The sequence below is a fragment of the Balaenoptera borealis genome (genome assembly GCF_965194805.1).
Source record: "Balaenoptera borealis genome assembly, chromosome: 8".
NCBI lineage: Eukaryota > Metazoa > Chordata > Mammalia > Artiodactyla > Balaenopteridae > Balaenoptera > Balaenoptera borealis.
Window position 1 is genome coordinate 78855628 of NC_138865.1, and position 22553 is coordinate 78878180.

At 38.0% G+C, this 22553-nt stretch overlaps 1 protein-coding gene and 1 long non-coding RNA gene across 10 annotated transcripts in view; one reads left to right on the forward strand and one right to left on the reverse strand.

Annotated features, from left to right (window-relative positions):
- The window catches only part of PCSK5 (proprotein convertase subtilisin/kexin type 5), a 465151-nt gene that overhangs the window by 247074 nt on the left and 195524 nt on the right, over positions 1 to 22553 (forward strand). The gene's annotated exons all lie outside the window — the stretch shown is intronic.
- Positions 9213 to 22553, reverse strand: part of LOC309633131 — a 99449-nt gene continuing 86108 nt past the window's right edge. The window contains exon 4 of the long non-coding RNA XR_014247329.1: positions 9213 to 15667. This is a non-coding gene — a long non-coding RNA (uncharacterized lncRNA). The remainder of the gene's footprint in view (positions 15668 to 22553) is intronic.

Sequence of the window (22553 nt, forward strand, 5' to 3'; positions counted from 1 at the left end):
CAGAGGCAGCTGCTGGCTTCTTGTTGAATGGCATGGACAGATTGCATCCAGGCAAGGAAGTTGCCCTTGAAGGACTGGCTCCTCTGTGTGTTTCTCTGAGAGCAGAGTTGCATACTGATGAGCTGGGTGCAGAGAACTTTCTTCCCCTTTCTCTGTGCTCTCATTATGGTCGCACTCTATAAACGATCCTATATTGAGATCAGTTCACAGTAAAGCCAGCCCCAAAGCTGGAAGCCACTCATCAACATTTTTATGCTAATGGTACCTTAATTTTTAACAATGTTAATTGAACTAAGATGATTCTGTCTTGATGCTTCTTCAATAATAATAGTAATCTCTTATAGTTAAAATATCTTGCAGAAGATTTGTTTTTCAAAATAAACATAATCCAATGAATGCATACCTATGGAAACTAACTAGATGTTATTTAGATTTGTTCATCCTGTGAATAATCGTAGCTAAATTTCAGACACCTTTTGACTTTAAACCTCCTCCAGAGATAGTTTCTTTAATAATAAATGGAATAAATATCATGCATCTAGCAAAGAATCTGAGATTATGCATGAGAATAGGAAAGTATTTGTATGAGACCACATGAACAGATGTGGTATTTGCCACTACAGAACTAAAATCCAAATTCCAGTATTTTGCTACTGAGCAGCATTTGCAGTGCCTGGAGACGACTTTGGCATTAAATTGTTTGTTTGGGGGTTTCTTCAATATTACTTCTTTCTCCTTTTTTTCCCTTTGCTCTTACGATAAGTCTTTTCCTATTTTTTTCTTTTCTACTGTTTTTAATACCCCCCTCATGCTCCTTAAAATGTACAAATCAGCTGTAGAATTGAGGGTTTTCGCCATCAGGGTGGTTTTCTTCAAGGAATATAAGTTATGCAGTCTCTTCATTCATTTATTCACAAATATTTCCTGCGCACCTTCAGCAGGCCAGCCCACTGCATGCTGAATGAAGTGCAACCAAAGAGGAGAATTAGAAGGAAACGTCCGGGGCCCCATGACTTTGCCTGCTCTGATCTGGCTGTGCTATGATTTACACACAGAACAGAAATTTACACTGCACTTTTTTCTCCCTTCAGTCAAGCCCAACCAATCTGCCAGGTTCATGTTTATAAAAGTATCAATGATCCTCCTCTCGTCATCTAAAATGCAGCCCAGCCTGAGCAGCAGAAGGCATCTAATGAGAGAATCTCTCTTGTGGAGTGCCATTTGCATTTTGACCAGCTCTGTTTGTACCTATAGAGTATATGGATCCTAGAGCCATGCAGAGGACTTGAATTCTGCATTCTTCTAGAATCCATGGCTCATAGCCTTTCAGGAAGAACGTGACTCTTTGTTATGAGCCCCTCCCTCCTACTGTGTTAATCTGAAGACCCTGAAGATTTCCCCTTTCTCCCCCAGCCTCCTGGGCTGTGCTCGCTGAATCTTTCCCCCATGTCCTTATCTCTGGTTTGCGGATGTAGTTATGAGAAGTATAATGGAATGCATGCAACATCGGTGCTGTAGTTTTTTTCAGTGTCTGTATTTGGATATGATGACTTGATATTTTACAGTTAAACTCTCTTGAATCTAGGAACAGGAATAGACGTCAGATAATAAATTAGGAACTTCTGTCATCTTTACTAGGCGAAAGAATGAAAAAAATGTCATTGAAAATCAAAAATGACAACTAAGTGAGCGAGGTTACCACGCCTTCCATTTCACTGCCCTCCCAGACTATGTAAGTCTCTTTTTTTCTACCAGCATGTTGCTGAAACCTCCCCATTCTCCACTGACTCTTTCTTTGACCACAACTAAACTACTAGATTTTTTTTTTTTTTAATTTCTAACTGATTTCCCACCATGGGGAAAACAATTGACAGTCTAACATGACTTCCTAGCCTCAAAGGCCCTTAACTTTTAATAACCTTTATTACTTTTAATCGCCATCATTTTATTTCCACTGTTAGGGCTGGTAATTTTAAGATGTTCCAATATATTTTTAATATCTACCTGTCTTGCTTTCAGTTTTAACACTTATTAAAAAGAATTAGATATGCTGAAACCATTAAGCATGCCATGTGTTGAACTGAAACTAAAGGTTTTGAAATGTGGTGTTTTTATTTTTATTTTTTTTGAGTCTATAAAGTGATATCTGATGTGTTACCATTTGAAAGGGTAAAGCTATATTGTATTTTATTATGTCAATGTACAAATAATATCTTATCTTTGCCACCTAGCATGCTGATGTGATGTTGGTAGCTATGATTAAAGCTACATAATGTACCTTAATTGGAAATCTGCACATCATGTTTTCAAAGAAAGGTCAAAGTGAAACATTATTCATCTGGTCAGTGTCAGAGGGGGTATTTGAATCAGATGCTTGACTTCAGTCCTGATCCTATTTTCAGAAATAAGGCATTTAGTTCTTCTCTTAAAATGCAGAGAGGGATGTAAGTACATTTGATCCTACCTAATAAAATTTGCTCCCTAGAAACACCACCTGATTTTCTTTCAAGATTCTATGTTTACTCCATTGTATTCTATGAACTCCTATTCACTTATTAACTTAAAACCTTTCATTTTTGCATTTACTGATCATTGAATGTATGAGCTTACCTTCTTGCTCATTTATTAAAAAAAGATATGAATCACACATAATTTAGGGATTTTACGTTTATTCTTTTGTCTGGTGGATGATTTACCTAAATATCTACCTGGGAACAGCAATATAGAACCCCTGACAACAGTCTGCTTGGTCACTGCTTAATCCGGAGTCTTGTATCCAAAATGTCTACTTGCCCCATCAGAGTGTTCTATTCATACCTACTAAATATGTGAGATTTTAAAATATTTTCTGCAAATGAAAAATGTTATTTTCTCTGCACTGGTCTTTGAATGGTAGTGTTAGGTTTGTTAGACTTTGGGGGTATTTTGTTTTGTTTTTTCATCCCTAAATACAAAAGTTTTAAATGCATGTGGTTTCACACTTAAACTCCATCTTCAAAATAGAATTAAAACAATGGTTGTACTGTATGACTATTATCTCTTTACAAAACATAATTAGTTTATGAAGGGAATTATGTTTGGAGTAGTTTTGTGGCTTTGCCACAATCTTAAGAACTTTATTCTAGTAGAGTCTGTTATTGATATTTTCTTTGGCCTTTGAGGAGGCCAATTAAAGTTTTTGTATCTTGGGTTTTTAGAATGTGGGTAACAAATACCAAACATAATGAGAAGGCTGAGTTGAAAGAAAAGTGCTTTGAAATTGGAAAATAACCAAACATAAAAAGAGCCTTGACAAAGAAAAGAGTCTTAAAAGTGTATTTTCATATGTCACAGCTTTCTACTGTGAAATGAGGATAAAGATATGAAACTATGTTGTGAATTAGAATGCTATTTTGCGATTGAAATTAATTAAATTGGAGGGCACACACAAAGTAGGCGCATCAGGACCCAGGGGAAGGAGCAGTGACCCCATAGGAGACTGAACCAGATCTACCTGCTAGTGTTGGAGCGTCTCTTGCAGAGGTGGGGGGTGGCTGTGCCTCACTGTGAGGACAAGGACACTGTCAGCAGAAGTTCTGGGAAATACTCCTTGGCATCAGCCCTCCTGGAGTCCGCCATTAGCCCCACCAAAGAGCCTGTAGCCTCCAGTGCTGGGTTGCCTCAGGCCAAACAACCAACAGGGAGGGAACTCAGCCCCACCCATAAGCAGACAAGTGGATTAAACTTTTACTGAGCTCTGCCCACCAGAGCAACACCCAGCTCTACCCACCACTGGTGCCTCCCATGAGGAAGCTTACACAAGCCTCTTAGATAGCCTCATCCACCAGAGGTCAGACAGCAGAAGCAAGAAGAGCTACAATCCTGCAACCTGTGGAATGAAAACCACATTCACAGAAAGATAGACAAGATGAAAAGGCAGAGGGCTATGTACCAGATGAAGGAACAAGATAAAACCCCAGAAAAACAACTAAATGAAGTGGAGATAGGCAACCTTCCAGAAAAAGAACTCAGAATAATGATAGTGAAGATGATCCAGGACCTCGGAAAAAGAATGGAGGCAAAGATCGAGAAGATGCAAGAAATGTTTAACAAATACCTAGAAGAATTAAAGAACAAACAGAGATGAGCAATACAATAAATGAAAAATACACTAGAAAGAATCAATAACAGAATGACTGAGGCAGAAGAACGGATAACTGACCTGGAAGACAGAATGGTGGAATTCACTGCCGCGGAACAGAATAAAGAAAAAAGAATGAAAAGAAATGAAGACAGCCTAAGAGTTCTGGGACAACATTAAATGCACCAACATTTGCATTACAGGGGTCCCAGAAGGAGAAGAGAGAGAGAAAGGACCCAAGAAAATATTTGAAGACATAATAGTCAAAAACTTCCCTAACATAGGAAACGAAAGGGCCACCCAAGTCCAGGAAGCACAGAGAGTCCCAGGCAGGATAAACCCAAGGAGAAACACGCCGAGACAAATACTAATCAAATTGACAAAAATTACAGAAAGGGAAAAATTATTACAAGCAACAAGGGAAAAACGACAAATAACATACAAGGGAACTCCCCTAAGGTTAACAGCTGATTTTTCAGCAGAAACTCTACAAGCCAGAAGGGAGTGGCATGATATATTTGAAGTGGTGGAAGGGAAGAACCTACAACCAAGATTACCCAGCAAGGATCTCATTCAGATTCGATGGAGAAATCAAAAGCTTTACAGACAAGCAAAAGCTAAGAGGATTCAGCACCACCAAACCAGTTCTACACCAAATGCTAGAGGAACTTCCCTAAGTGGGAAACACAAGAGAAGAAAAGGACCTACAAAAACAAACTCAGAACAATTAAGAAAATGGTAATAGGAACATACATATCAATAATTACCTTAAATGTGAATGGATTAAATGCTCCAACCAAAAGACACAGGCTTGTTGAATGAATACAAAACAAGACCTGGATATATGCTGTCTACAAGTGACCCACTTCAGACCTAGGGACACATACAGACTGAAAGTGAGGGGATGGAAAAAGATATTCCATGCAAATGGAAATCAAAAGAAAGCTGTAGTAGCAATACTCATGTTGGATAAAACAGACTTTAAAATAAAGAATGTTACAAGAGACAAGGAAGGACACTGCATAATGATCAAGGGATCAATCCAAGAAGAAGCTATAACAATTATAAATATATATGCACCCAACATAGGAGCACCTCAATACATAAGGCAACTGCTAACAGCTATAAAAGAGGAAATCGACAGTAACACAATAATAGTGGGAGACTTTAACACCTCACTTACACCAATGGACAGATCATCCAAACAGAAAATTAATAAGGAAACACAAGCTTTAAATGACACAATAGACCAGATAGATTTAATTGATATTTATAGGACATTCCATCTAAAAACAGCAAATTACACTATCTTCTCAAGGGCACATGGAACATTCTCCAGGATAGATCACATCTTGGGTCACAAATCAAGCCTCGGTAAATTTAAGAAAACTGAAATCATATCAAGCATCTTTTCCTACCACAACACTATGAGACTAGATATCAGTTACAGGGAAAAAATTTAAAAAGAAAAACACATGGAGGCTAAACAATATGTTACTAAGTAACCAAGAGATCACTGAAGAAATCAAAGAGGAAATCAAAAAATACCTAGAGACAAATGACAATGAAAACACGATGATGCAAAACCTATGGGATGCAGCAAAAGCAGTTCTAAGAGGGAAGTTCATAGCAGTACAATCCTACCTCAAGAAACAAGAAAAATCTCAAATAAACAATCTAACCTTACACCTAAAGGAACTAGAGAAAGAAGAACAAACAAACCCAAAGTTAGCAGAAGGAAAGAAATCATAAAGATAAGAGCAGAAATAAATGAAATAGAAACAAAGAAAACTGTAGCAAAGATCAATAAAACTAAAAGCTGGTTCTTTGAGAATATAAACAAAATTGATAAACCTTTAGCCAGACAGAAAAAGAGGGCGAGAACTCAAATCAATAAAATTAGAAATGAAAAAGGAGCAGTTACAACAGACACTGCAGAAATACAAAGCATCCTAAGAGACTACTACAAGCAATGCTATACCAATAAAATGGACAACCTGGAAGAAATGGACAAATTCTTAGAATTTGGTTATTCTTACGAAGGTATAACCTTCCAAGACTGAACCAGGAAGAAATAGAAAATATCAACAGACCAATCACAAGTAATGAAATTGAAACTGTGATTAAAAATCTTCCAACAAACAAAAGTCCAGGACCAGATGGCTCCACAGGTGAATTCTATCAAACATTTAGAGAAGAGCTAACACCCATCCTTCTGAAACTCTTCCAAAAAACTGCAGAGGGAGGAACACTCCCAAACTCATTCTACGAGGCCACCATCACCCTGATACCAAAACCAGACAAAGACACTACAAAAAAAGAAAATTACAGACCAATATCACTGATGAATATAGATGCAAAAATCCTCAACAAAATACTAGCAAACAGAATCCAACAACACATTAAAAGGATCATACATCATGATCAAGTGGGATTTATCCCAGGAATGCAAGGATTCTTCAATATATGCAAATCCATCAATGTGATGCACTATATTAACAAATTGATGAATAAAAACCATATGATCATCTCATTAGATTCAGAAAAAGCTTTTGACAAAATTCAACACCCATTTATGATAAAAACTCTCCAGAAAGTGGGCATAGAGGGAACCTACCTCAACATAATAAAGGCCATACACGACAAACCCACAGCAAACATCATTCTCAATGGTGAAAAACTGAAAGCATTTCCTCTAAGATCAGGAACAAGACAAGGATGTCCACTCCTGCCACTGTCATTCACCATAGTTTTGGAAGTCCTAGCCATGACAATCAGAGAAGAAAAAGAAATAAAAGGAATACAAATTGGAAAAGAAGAAGTAAAACTGTCATTATTTGCAGATGACATGATACTATACATAGAGAATCCTGAAGATGCTACCAGAAAACTACCAGAGCTAATCAATGAATTTGGTAAAGTTGCAGGATATAAAATTAATGCACAGAAATCTTTTGCATTCCTATATACTAAGAATGAAAGATCAGAAAGAGAAATTAAGGAAACAATCACATTCACCAATGCAACAAAAAGAATAAAATACCTAGGAATAAACCTACCTAAGGAGGTGAAAGACCTGTACTCAGAAAACTATAAGACACTGATGAAAGAAATCAAAGATGACACAAACAGGTGGAGAGATATACCATGTTCGTGGATTGGAAGAATAAGTATTGTGAAAATGACTATACTACCAAAAGCAATCTACAGATTCAATACAATCCCTATCAAATTGCTAATGGCATTTTTTTACAGAACTAGAAGAAAAAACCTTAAAATTTGTGTGGAGACACAAAAGACCCTGAATAGTCAAAGCAATCTTGAGGGAAAAAAACAGAGCTGGAGGAATCAGACTCCCTCACCTCAGACTGTACTACAAAGATATAGTAATCAAGACAGTATGGTACTGGCACAAAAACAGAAATATAGATCAATGGAACAGGATAGAAAGCCCAGCGATAAACCCACACACCTGTGGTCAACTAATCTATGACAAAGGAAGCAAGGATATACAATGGAGAAAAGACAGTCTCTTCAATAAGTGGTGCTGGGAAAAATGAACAGCTACATGTAAAAGAATGAAATTAGAACACTTCCTAACACCATACACAAAAATAAACTCAAAATGGATTAAAGACCTAAATGTAAGAATGGACACTATAACACTCTTAGAGGAAAACATAGGAAGAACACTCTGTGACTTAAATCACAGCAAGATCTTTTTTGACCCACCTGCTAGAGTAATGGAAATAAAAACAAAAATAGGGCTTCCCTGGTGGTGCAGTGGTTGAGAATCTGCCTGCTAATGCAGGGGACACGGGTTCGGGCCCTGGTCTGGGAAGATCCCACGTGCCGCATAGCGGCTGGGCCCGTGAGCCACAATTGCTGAGCCTGCGCGTCTGGAGCCTGTGCTCCACAACAAGAGAGGCCGCGACAGTGAGAGGCCCGTGCACCGCGATGAAGAGTGGCCTCCACTTGCCACAGCTAGAGAAAGCCCTCGCACAGAAACGAGGACCCAACACAGCCATAAATAAATTAATTAATTAAAAACAAACAAACAAAAAAACAAACAAAAAAACAAAAATAAACAAATGGGACCTAATGATACTTAAAAGCTTTTGCACAGCAAAGGAAACTGCAAACAAGGTGAAAAGACAACCCTCAGAATGGGAGAAAATATTTGCAAGTGAATCAACGGACAAAGGATAATCTCCAAAATACATAAACAGCTCATGCAGCTCGATATTAAAAAAAAAAAAAAACAACCCAATCAAAAAGTGGGCAGAAGACCTAAATAGACATTTCTCCAAAGAAGACATACAGATGGCCAAGAGGCACATGAAAAGATGCTCAGCATCACTAATTATTAGAGAAATGCAAATCAAAACTACAGTGAGGTATCACCTCACACTGGTTAGAATGGGCATCATCAGAAAATCTACAAACAACAAATGCTGGAGAGGGTGTGGAGAAAAGGGAACCCTCTTGCACTGTTGGTGGGAATGTAAATTGATACAGCCACTATGGAGAACAGTATGGAAGTTCCTTAAAAAACTAAAAATAGAATTACCATGTGATCCAGCAATCCCACTACTGGGCATATACCCAGACAAAACCATAAGTCAAAGACATATGCACCCCAATGTTCATTGCAGCACTATTTACAATAGCCTGGTCATGGAAGCAACCTCAATGCCCATCAACAGATGAATGGCTAAAGAAGTTGTGGTACATATATACAATGGAATATTACTCAACCACAAAAAGGAACGAAATTGGGTCATCTGTAGAGAAGTGGATGGATTTAGATACTATCATACAGAATGAAGTAAATCAGAAAGAGAAAAACAGTTATCGTATATTAATGCATATATGTGGAATCTAGAAAAATGGTACAGATGAACTGGTTTGCAAGGCAGAAATAGAGACACAGATGTAGAGAACAAACATATGGACACCAAGGGGGAAAAGCCAGGGGAAGTGGGGCGGGGATGAATTAGGAGATTGGGATTGACATATATACACTAATATGTATAAAAGAGATAACTAATAAGAACCTGCTGGACACTATCAAACTCTTAGAGGAAAACATAGGCAGAACACTCTATGACATAAATCACAGCAAGATTCTTTTTGACCCAGCTCCTAGAGAAATGGAAATAAAAACACAAATAAACAAATGGGACCTAATGAAACTTAAAAGCTTTTGCACAGCAAAGGAAACCATAAACAAGACCAAAAGACAACCATCAGAATGGGAGAAAATATTTGCAAATGAAGCAACTGACAAAGGATTAATCTCCAAGATTTACAAGCAGCTCATGCAGCTCAATAACAAAAAAACGAACAACCCAATCCAAAAATGGGCAGAAGACCTAAATAGACATTTCTCCAAAGAAGATATACAGATTGCCAACAGACACATGAAAGAATGCTCAACATCATTAATCATTAGAGAAATGCAAATCAAAACTACAATGAGATATCATCTCACACCGGTCAGAATGGCCATCATCAAAAAATCTACAAACAATAAATGCTGGAGAGGGTGTGGAGGAAAGGGAACACTCTTGCACTGTTGGTGGGAATGTAAATTGATACAGCCACTATGGAGAACAGTATGGAGGGTCCTTAAAAAACTACAAATAGAACTACCATACGACCCAGCAATCCCACTACTGGGCATATACCCTGAGAAAACCATAGTTCAAAAAGAATCATGTACCAAAATGTTCATTGCACCTCTGTTTACAATAGCCAGGACATGGAAGCAACCTAAGTGTCCATCATCGGATGAATGGATAAAGAAGATGTGGCACATATATACAATGGAATATTACTCAGCCATAAAAGAAATGAAATGGAGGTATTTGTAATGAGGTGGATGGAGTTAGAGTCTGTCATACAGAGTGAAGTAAGTCAGAAAGAGAAAAACAAATACAGTATGCTAACACATATATATGGAATCTAAGGAGAAAAAAAAAAAAAAAGGTCATGAAGAACCTAGTGGCAAGACGGGAATAAAGACACAGACCTACTAGAGAATGGACTTGAGGATATGGGGAGGGGGAGGGGAGAGATGTGACAGGGTGAGAGAGTGTCATGGACATATATACACTACCAAATGTAAAATAGATAGCTAGTGGGAAGCAGCCACATAGCACAGGGAGATCAGCTCGGTGCTTTGTGACCACCTAGAGGGGTGGGATGGGGAGGGTGGGAGGGAGGGAGATGCAAGAGGGAAGAGATATGGGAACATATGTATATGTATAACTGATTCACTTTGTTATAAAGCAGAAACTAACACACCATTGTAAAGCAATTATACTTCAATAAAGATGTTTAAAAAAAAAAAAAAGAACCTGCTGTATAAAAAAACAAAATTAAATTAAATTTTAAAAAAAGAATCTAGCAGAGAACCTAAAAAAAAAAGAAGAATATACATACGTACATATACAGGCACATTTTCTTACGGAAGCCTTTTTGTTTTTTGTTTTAAATAAACAAAACCTCTTGTTTGAGGTTTTGTTTATTTAAAACAAAAATCTCACTCTGCCTAGTGGTTTGGAGCATGGGCCCCAAAGTCAAATAACCTGGGATTGAATCCCAGCTTTGTAAACAAATAAATAGTACATCTGGGGACCCACATACATTCTTAACTTCATTGGACTGAGTTTACATATAATAAAAAGCACCATTTTAAGTGTACAAATGTATACGTCTGTGTAAACATCACCGCAATCAAGGTATAGAACATTTCCGTCACCCCACAAAGTTCTTTTGTGCTCTTTCTCATCCCTTATCCCACCCCTCAACCCCGCCCTTTGCAACCAGTTGATTTTCTGTCACTGTAGATTAGATTGTCTTTTGTGGACTTTCATGTAAATAGAATTATTTGAAACTGGCTTATTTCCCTCCATATATTTTTTTGAGGTTCATTCTTGTCATTAAGTATATGAGGAGTTTATTCCATTTTATTACTAAGTAGTATTCCACTATATATATAGGAATGTACCACAATTTGTATCATCATTCACTTTTTCACAGATAATTTTATTTTTATTTTTTATTGAGGTATAGTTGATATACAATATTATATAAGTTACAGGTGTACAACATAGTGATTCACAATTTTTAAAAGCTATACTCCATTTATAATTATTATAAAATATTGGCTACATTCCCTGTGTTGTGCAATATATCCTTGTAGCTTATTTATTTCATACATAGTAGTTTGTACCTCTTAATCCCCTACCCCTATCTTACCTCTCCCCCTTTCTCTCCCCCCACTGGTAATTTCTACTTTGTTCTCTATATCTGCGAAACTGTTCTTTTTTGTTATATCCACTAGTTTATTTTAATTTTTAGGTTCCACGTGTAAGTTATATCATACAGTATTTGTCTTTTCTCTGACTTATATCACTTAGCGTAATACCCTCCCGGTCCATCCATGTTGTTGCAAATGACAAAATTTTATTCTTTTTTATGGCTGAGTAGTATTCTACTGTATATATGTACCACATATTCTTAATCCATTCATCTGTCGATGGACACTTAGGTTACTTCCATATCTTGACAGTTGTAATACTGCTGCTATGAACATTGGGGTGCATATATCTTTTTGAATTAGTGGTTTGGTTTTTTTGGATATGTACTCAAGAGTGGAATTACTCAGTATATGATACTTATATTTTTAGTTTTTTGAGGAACCTCCATACTGTTTTCCACAGTGGCTGCACCAATTTACATTCCCACCAACAGTGTACGAAGGTTCCCCTTCCCCTGGACTATTTTATTGTTTCCAGGTTGGTTGTTATGAGTAAAGCTGGTATGAATATTCATGGACAAGTCTCTGTGTGGACAAATTACAACTTTTTAAACATTACACAGTCCGAAAAGACCTAATTTAAACAGAGGCTTTGAGGAGTAAGGGAATGGTCCAAATGGCTAGCCAGATATAGAGCATTTCAGGCCAGGCATACAGCAGATACAAAGTGTCAGTCAAGGAAAAGCTAGGAGGCCATCCATCCTAGCTGGAGTGTGTGGCAAAGGGAAGAATGAGGAAAACAGTATCATATACAGAATTGAGCACAGTTCTTCATTCATAGCAGACACTCAGGGAACACGATCATCTACATGTTATGCATCATTCTCATACAACATTTAATGTTGAATTAATAAACAGTTAATATTCTGTTAGAATTTTTGTATGATAAAAATGAAGCACATATATATATATACACACACACACACACACACACACGCATAGATCTGTGGCCATTAAAATGCTGTGTGTAGCTTAGGAATGAAATGAGCTCCACTCTCCCTTGCAAATATGACACTCACTCCTTTATATTCACGTATTTCTTGTAACACTTCTGTTCCCCTCTCTGTAGTTTACTTTGTCTAATTTGGGTTCTTATTTCCATTTGCCAGTGATTTTAGTTGATGATTCTGGATAAAGGGTTAACTTCCTTATTTGTTATTTCTCTGCTTTTCTAGAAGACTACTTGGATTTCAAGAAACAATAGATGGGCTGGAATGTTTTGAAAAAAGCATAATCTGCTGATCATGAATGATTTGTTAATGTCATGTACATAACCTAGATGAGAAGCATAGATAAATATAATGAGAGGGTGGAAGGTGTTTGAGAACCTTAGAGTTACTCATGGGAATTAAAACTTGTCTGAAATAGTTTTTAGAGTAGTTAGTTTAAACAGATGTATTATTTTTTCTTTGTATCTCTTGGAGGATTGGGGATTAAAACTGGATGAGACAGCTGTGGTGAAAGCAATGGTCAGGGTAAGGGAGAAGACAGAGGGCCCAGTGTGCAAAAATGACGGGTATGATGTGATGAGGGAAGTAATTCAGAAGAAACTGAGAGCCATGCTACCTGATTCCTAGAGTTAAGAGTTCTTATTTGATCTGAAAAACATGTTGGGGCTACTGCACTGATTTGAGAAAGTGAGTTGGATAATAGTAATGACCATCAAGCAAGTCGATTCCAGTTGCTTTGATGTTAGAGTTTTCTTTTTTAAGCTGATGGTATAAATCCATGGGTCCTGTGATATGTGCTACAAAATGACACGCACAGAAGAAACTGACTTGCTAAAATGGATGAAAATGCTCTTGCAGTGATCATTTTCTATCATCTTAGCATGCAATTGTGTATTCCTGACCTCAAGGGCTGTGACATTCAGTGAAATTTTTTATCATCTCTTGGTCGCCTTCTAAATGAGGAGAGTTATAGCACTGGTGTATATAATCGTCTTTGCTAAATTCTTTTTTTAAAAAGAGAAGACAAAGAAATGCTTTTTGAATTGGTCTTTAATAAATCCAGGACAAAGGGTGTGGTGATGAGATCGCTTCTTGAAAAGTGTCAGGCCAGAAATTGTACTTTGAGAAGACTTCACAAATTTCCTTTGACCCAAGTCTTTTTGTTGCTTATTATTGTTCACCATGACCTTCAGAAAGCCACTTAACTTCCAATATTTGAATTATTTTCACGTACAGTTGTGGTCTTTGTATTTGCCGTGTCAATTTTCAGAGACTTAAAGAAAGCGAGTGACACAATTCTGGTTAGCTTCTTGAGTCGCTGTGAGACTCTTGCAGATAGAGTGACAGAGGCATTTACAGTTTACAAATGCCTTTTTCCCTTTCTTAAGTTTTATGTTAATATTCTTTTTCTTGGCTGTGACGCAAACTTAGAATCATCTATAGTCCTAGGAAGCTTTATGACTTTTTTGAACCTGCCAGAGGCTGCAGCGTCTATGCTTTCTTAATATACTGTGTGGGATGGTTCTGTCTGGAAATTTTTTGCTTTTCTTTATATGTTTTGCCTTCAGAAGTGCCTTTAGAGCCAAGGTAAAAGATACGTGTCCAGCTTTGTTCCAGAGTTCAATATTGTGCATCTTAGAATCCTAAAATTTGCACTAAATTCTGGCCATATATGACTAAAAAATCAGAGGAGATACCTGAAAATGCAAGAAATGTCTATGACTGTATGCTAGGGCTGCCATAGTTCGTCGCACAGGTTATTAACTGTGCAAGGGAATCAAACGAGGATTGAGTGGAGACTGAAATCTGGCCTGTGATTTACTCACCAAGCCAAGTGCCCCAGAGTGGGATGATGTCCACCTAAAGAAAGAGGCAGCTGTCTCTAATACACATAATTCTCACATAGGCAGCCCTGTTGCATAGAATTCTGTTGTAATTTCTCCCACAATTGTCAAAGGCACGGGTATCTTTTAAAAGGTATCTCTCCAGAGATGGTTTTGGTCATTTTAACCTTCATCTACTGCTTCAACCTTGACATTCACAGAACCTTCATTAGCAAAGTTACTGCAGTCAAATAGAGTTTTCCAATATCTTTTTTCATCACTATCTTTATCACCAACTCTCTAGACACAGTTTGACGCAAAATCTTAGAATTTTGAGTAAGTGTGTAAAGCACAGATCTGTTTCTCTCTTCATATTCTTTCTACATTCTGCCTTATTTTGTGACCAAAAATGATTGAAGCTTCATTAGTTCAAATGTATAATTATTTCACGTGGAGCCAGTAGGAGAAGATTCTTATTTGGGGTGATGAGTCCTTATAAACATTGATATATGCAGGATACATGAACACAGGCATAAGGCAGTGGTGAAAAGGACTTCATGTGATGTTTCCATGATTATCATCAAGCTGGCTTGGGAAGGTGCTCCCAACAGACCATCTTTTCTACCGAGGAATAGAGCTTTAAATGTGAAAGGGGGAAATGTGATTGAGGTGCATAGGAGGAACTCTGTCATTGAAATCAGTACATGCCTGTCAGTTTGGACTCTGGCATCAGCATTCTGAGCACAGACTGCGGCACTAATTCCCTGTCCTCCATCAGGGACAGGGGGCTCTAAGTTGCTGTGACCATAGTGAGACCATGCCAAATGGGCACTGTTCCAGCTGTGAAAACTGGTTCAGGATCAATAAGATAACCCAAATGAACAAGAGAAAAAGGAGCCTTATTACATCTTTTTAAATTTTCATAAAGATGGCTTAGCCCATCCTTTTTTTTCTATCCAGAGAGATCTTTATATTCATACCAGTGTCTACAATAAAAACCAGACCCAAAGTTTCAGAAAGAAATCCTGAAAATTAATCCCACCCTAGTTCTATGCGTAACTTCCTAAGGCCACTGTGTCTAGGAAGGTACAGTTATACACACCAGGCGATCACTTTGCAGAATCCATCTGGATTCATCTTCTGTGACATAAATAGATCCAGACTTTTTTTTTCTTAGAATCTCAATTCAGACTCTTTACACATGTTCACATCTTGCTAGCCTTAGGCATTTCAAAGCAATTAAATTTCTATCACACATCCCAGTAATAGTTTCAACAGGCTTCATTTTATGGTGTTCTACCAGAAGACACGGTACACCCTGAAGTTTCCAGAGTCATCTTTGAAAGAGCCCAAAAGGAGGGTATTGTGATCACTGCTGGGTGTTAACAAATGGGAAGCTGCTCTTTGCCACTCAATGCCGTTCTTCCATCTGTGCATGACTGGTTAGCTGTAATAAAACAATGGTCTCAGCATGAATATAAAATAAAGTATCCTTACCATATTAACAATATCTTCTCACTCAGGGAAAACCCCTGATAGAAATGACTGAAGAAGGTCATTTCTCAGCAAGAATAGGGGAAAGGGTTATGGGCCAGATGTTAACTTTCCTTCCAAACTCCACATATTTCTTTCTCTGCACATGATATTTTAACGAGTTTTGAAGAAGAGAGCAGTTTTTAATGCAGCTGATTTGCAAAAGGAAGAGAGGATAAAAATGTTCCAGTGTTCATTTGTGATATGTAGATAAATTCCCAAAATGTTCCCCCTGCACCTTTGCTACCTTGTTATTCCAAGGATTTATGATTGATTTGAGTACCGTAGTTGAAAGAAATACTGTGTGTCTTACAGACAGTGGTAATCACTGAGTACATATATAATACATCAAGATTTTGAACACTTGGGATCAAGTCCCAGTGACTTTAGAGTTGTTGGTTTTTTTTTAATATTCATGAGACAGTTTATTCAGCTGTAAAATGTGAATAATACTATCTTGCTAGCATTGTTCTACAGATTTCATTAGCTAATATGTAAAAAAATGCATATGTAAAATATTTTTGCCTCCCATACAAAATTTCTTCTAGGCATCTTATTTTGGGAAGCATGCTTGATAAATGCACTTCAATTGTAGAGGCGGTAAGATTAGGAAATACATATCTCAGTGCATTTACTTTTTTCAACATTGTAATTGAGCATGATTTTGTATCTCAATCAAACACTGATTCTATCCTAACAAATGCATAGAATTTAACTCTTTAAGTGATGTGCATCCAAAGAAGGAAATACCTAGACCAGTCTGTGCTTGAAAAATGAGGGATGTGCATTTATAGATTAATTGGGAGAACTTTATCTTCTTAAAATATTTTTTTAAGAGAAGCTAAAATGTCTTTGGTAGCCCACATGAAAAGATATTGGCATGATCTTCTGTATAACCCACTTACTTCTTGCGCTTCTGGCATGAGGGACAGGTATTTGTGAATCATGCCTACAGAAACTCAGGCCCTATGTTGGAGATACTAGCCTAATTAACCAGGCTTTATCAACTGGGCTTCCAGGAAAGATGCTAGCCTGTATACCCTTAGGAAGTGGTTCTCAAAGTGGTGTCCCTAGACCAACAATATTGGCATCACCTAGGAACTTGTTAGAAATGCAAATTCTGGGCCTTACCTCAAAACTACTAATCAGTGGGGCTACACAATGCGTACCCTAACAGGTCCTCTGGGTGATGCACATGCAGGTTTGGGAACCACCCACCCAAGTTATCCACTGTATGCAATGAATTAACTTCTCTTCTAGTGAAATTTGAATGTTGCTAATTGAAATACCATCCTTAGAAGAAATGAAAAACTTGTCTCTCAAATGATTTTTTTTTCTGTAGTTTGGATAAGGAATCCCATGTGTGAAAGGTGCTCTTAAAAAATCTCATCTCTTGTCAGTCTCTTAGCCATTTGCTCCCAGCTTCATGCATTTGCCTTTCTGTCAATTGGACCATACCCTGTGTTTTCAAACTTTGCATCCCCCATTTTGGAGGGGGAAAAAAAAACTTTTCCATTATCCTCCTGCCTTAGTTCTGTCCTTCCTTACACAACTAAAAATTCCCAACAAGTAGTCTGATTTAGCTGCTTCCGTTTCCTTACTGTTTAATCCCTTTGTAATTTTCTTCAATCTGGTTTCCACTTCCACCTTTGAAGTGCAATTACTCTTTGAGATTTTCAACCATTTTCTGTTTGCCAAGCCAGAAGCCTCCTTGTTTTTCTCTAGGATTTCATGCTTTTGATCTACCCAGTCCAGACCTGTCTTTCCTTGCCTTTTGTGATGCCAAGATATAGCCCCATTCTTCATTGACACTCTCCTGAGTCCTTTCTCTCCCTTCCTCTCACCTGGGCCATTCCTTAAGGTCTGTTGTTTAGAGTGCTCTGGCTCTCTCTCCTTCTCCCCTCCTCTCTCCCCGTCTCCTCCCTCCCTTCCTCCCTCCCTCCCTCTTACATTCTCTTAATTCCACCTTCACATCCCCACCTTCCTTTAAATGACAAGTACCACCTCCTGACTAATGATTTTCAGTTCTACCATCTTCAGCATTGACTTCATCCATTACCCACCTAGAATCTCTGCCCAAGGCTCACCTGTGTCATTTAAAACTCAAAACTGCCAAACGGAACTGTCAATTGTCTTTTACAAAACAACTTCTCCCCCAAAGTTACCTCTGTCATCAGGGCGTATCCTTCTCTAGATCACCCAATTTACTCTGACTCAGTATGTATCCTACATAGTGCGAGATGTGAAATTTCATTGCTCCTTTCTTATCTGATCTCTTATTTCATTTCACCCCTTCCATAACCTTCTTTATGGTCTTCCATGCCTGCACCATTGAAGGAACTAGTTCCCTGCCTCAATCCGTCTGCCATTTCATATCCCATACACCAATGCCAGATCAGTCTTTCTAAAATATTAATTAAATGATGTCATTTCCTTGAATGTTGGCTACTCCATTACCTCCAGATTAAATCCATCCATGGGATTCCAGGCCCACACAGGTTTCTTGAGGAAGCCACCATTCCAAATATCTCATTCCTTTCCCCATGAATTATACCTCCATGAATCCAAATCTTAGTCCAGGATATAAGAACCATCTCAAGTATTATTTCTTCTAAGAGAATATGCAGCCTTCATTAATGGCCTATTTTTCTGAGATTTTACAGAAATTTCCTTATTATTGTCCCTTATTTGAGTTTTATGTAAATGAAAAGGAATGTTCATGAGAAGCCTTATATAATACTTGAACCTTAGAAAGATAAGTGTTAGCTTTCTTCCCATTCAGAAGGTGACATTCCCAGCTGCAAGGAATAATTTCTTCTATGTGTCACTCTTTGTAGTTTGCCAACCATCATATCAGCAGTGGGTAATGGCTTCATATCAGGTGAGCCATGGATGTTTGGTGTAGTTAGATGAAATAACCATATCTTTGCAACCTCTGTTAACTACTGAGTATGAAAATACACTCACTTGAAATAAATATCAACCAGATTTTCTATTCCATTCTTTTATGAGAATTTAAGGAAAAAAGCAAAAGTAAACGAAAATTAAGTGAAGAGTTATCTAAAAATAATATGAATAATTCACAAGTAAGAATTTTTGACTGCTGGCTTATCAAGATCCCAGTCTGGTAATTGTTTATCCAAGTTATATACCAAGAAGATCTAGGCTGGGGAGCTATATGGTCAGTCTAATCTTCAATTAGCTTCTACCCAAAGGCCCTTGTAGTACATTTTTTATTTTGTTCTCATCTCTGTCCAAACAACCTTAGTTTCCTAAAAGCAAGCACAGCATCTATGCTTGTGTGTGCCCAGGAATACATGGCTAAGTTTCCCCAAGATGGTGAAATAGTTTTCCTACCTCCATTCAAGAAATACTAGTCAATTACCTTAAGCAAATTACTTGCCTATCATGACCACGTTGGAAGCAAACAAAAGAATGGCCAGAGAAAAGGAGAAAATAATGTGACATGTTTATCTTTTCTTAAATACCCTTAAGGGAAGGCAGGCATATCTCCTTATCTTAACTCTGTAAATTTTAAAAGATTAGAATAAATATGTATTTTATATATGCATATATAATAAATTGTGTACATATAAATCATGTATAATGAAGTACATTGTACATGGAGGAGAAGAACTCAGCAGTGGTTTCCTAAACTCTTTTTACTTCGTCTCTGTAATGACGAGCCTGTCTGACTACCTATAGCTGCTAACCAAACACATCCTGAGGGGCGCTTTGAAGTGCAGACCCCGCAGACAGCCAAGCATCAGTGTCTGGAAACTTTCCACATGCAAGTCCTCAGTAGTGCTGGTGATGGATGGCATCTTTGGATCTGGCTGGAGTTGTTAGTAGAGCCTGTGATTTTAGGAAAAGCAAAGGAAAACTGGAAACAAAACATGCAAAGTAAGGCAATAAGGCAGGTGCTGGCTGCAGGGTTTTCCTGCCCCCAGGGAGTCTGCATTTTGTAGGAAGAGGCAGAAGAAGGCACTGCAACTAGAGTTCTGATTCTCTAAGAAGCTTATGTGCCTTTCACACTGAAATTTAAAGGGTATGTAATGAAGAGATAGATGTCTGAGTAAGGAAAGAGAAGAAAAGGCTAATTCTGCAAGCATCCTGGCTTTCATCTATCGAGATGTTTAAGTGTAGAAGTGCTGACATAGGAGACGGAAGAGTATTACTTTCCGCTTCTTCATGTTTATAAATCTTACATTTTATGTTTTCGTATTTAGCTGTTTATTTTTACTTTAGAAGAAGCAGTACTGAAGCACTTACGTCATGCATGTGCAATGGGGTGCGTTGCACGCCCTCTGCTTATTCTGCACGTTTGGTCTGGCTTGATTAGTAGGTGCAGGAGGCGCAGGGTCCCTGGTGGGAGCAGTTATTTCAGAACAGGTGGTTCAGCACATTGACGATCAAAGAACCCAAAGGTGCGAGGACTCTCACAGCGGCAGGAGCTCTTTGATCTCAGTCAGAGTTTCAACCCCACCCTGCAGATCAAGCAGCCCCCCTCAAGACAGGAATTTGCATTTTGCGTAACTACCTCTCAGTCTGGTGGTTTACCCTTAAGTATCAATAGAATAGCAACAGCCTGACTGATGGCAGAAGACACCCCACTGTCACGGTTGGCATCCAGTTCTCCCTCAGTCCACTCTCTTCCCCTTATTTCCTACCATGTAGACTGCTAAGGCCCATCCCCTGCTGACCACTCACCCCACACGCCAGGGCTGCTGGTTTCCTCACTGCACCAAAGAACCACACACAGACCTGATGATTATTTAACTGGAGGTTCCATCCTGGTGCCTGGTTGTCCTCCCTGCATCTCCACCTCACTGAATCCGATGTGGGCACCAAAGCCCAGTCCAAATATCACCTTCCCTTCTTGGGTCATCTTACCTGACTCCAAATTTCAGCTAACATTTATTGAGTACTTTGTGTAGAGCAGGCTCTAGTAGTTGCTTTACATCCATTGTCTTTTTTTACTGATTTCTTACTCTTTTGAAGTCTTTTTACACTTACACAGTGACTACACAGTTTTCGCTTTTAATTGTTTCTTAGTGAAATCATACAGTTATTCTTGTCTCATCTCCTGCTGGCCTGAGAACACACAGCAGTTTCTGTTTCTTTTGGAGCCTCATTGTGTTGAATACATAGTAGGTGCTCCAAACCCCATGAGTGATATCATAATTAATGGTATAAATTCTTAGCTTATATTGGTGAAGTGTATTGAAATTGACCCTTTCTAAGAATTGAATAATTAAACCTAATTTATCAACCATGTTTTATATTTTGATGATCACGTGCATCTCAACAAATACAAGTTCAGGATGCCCATACGTCTTCTAGTTACTGGATTATTGATTTTAAAAGATGTGAGAGCTCTGTACCACTCCGTAAGAGCGTCACCTTTCTCCCTTGGTTCCACGTGGGGTAGCCACTCTCCTGGTTTGTCCATGAATGAAGGCTTTCCCCAGGACACAGGATTTCAGTGCTAAAACCAGGACACCTCTGGGTAAACCTAGGCATTTAGTCATGTTAGTCGTAAGAAATGATTTCCTCAATGGAAGAAATTGGCTGTACTTTTATATTAAATGCTCAGGAATGGATAGCTGTCACTTAGTTGTATTTTTTTCAGTCACAGGAAAAATTTTTAATCTCTCATAGGCAACTTGGATGGTTTTTGTTGTTGTTTGCCCTCCTTTACACTGGATGCTACATAGCATTGTCTGTACATCTGACAGCTGGTAGCAGAAAGCCGTACTTCAGGGAGCTCAAAAACTTTTAAAAACAAATCACGCACACAACATTTTCCCAACCAATTACTTTAGTATATAGAGAGTGCTTTACTAATAGCCATTTTAGAGTTATGAAATATCTATTCAGTATGGTATTTTTCTAAAAAAGATTTAAAATAGCTGGCATCAGCAAGGATAGTCCACTAAGAGAGACAGAAGTACACCAAATTTCCCTGGTTATAGCTTCCTGTGCCTGAAACTTCTAATTTTTCTTTTCCTACTGAGCTTTCTGACTTTTCTTTAGAACTGACTTTTTTTAGGTCTCATAGCTAGCACTATTGTCTAAATTAACTGTATCTGCTTTTGAACTATGCAATTGTTTACTTGTGTATTTAATGATTAGCTCCTCTTGGCACTTCTGGTCTCATCAAAAAATGGAAATATACCTGCCGGAGAACATTATCTATTTTCCCGCCTTCTCTCGGCCATCGGACTAGTCCAAGCAGGGAAGCTTTTGGATTACTTGGCATAAAAACTAGTTAAACTTCTGGTGCAAGGTAGTCCCACTTTTCGGAACTCATCTGCATAAACAGTCATGCAGCCTAATGGAACAAATATAATGCTAAGCAAGTTTTTCAGATTCCCTTTATTAAGCTTGTTCAGCATCATTCTACCAAGAGATAAATGTACTTTCTGAAATACATTTCTTAACTGTGCTTCGAGATCTTTAGTTAATCTATATACATGCTTTGTTCCCTCAGTGTCTTTCTAAATATCGAATTCAAAGAATTTTGCATTTGGCACAGTGCTTGCACAGAGAGGTCCCACTTGATCATCATGAAGTTACTTTCAGGCTCAGGATTTGCTCTGATCTTGGCATGAAAAACGTGCATAGATAAAACTATTTTAGTTATGGAATGGCCATATCACAACCAGTTGTTTGCATGGTGTATTTGCTATACAAGTAATCATAAATTTTTAAAATAGGAATATTGGTTCTATACTTGAATACATTTTGAGTATTATTGATGACTTTATAGTAGTCAGTAACAAAAAGAACAGACCTCT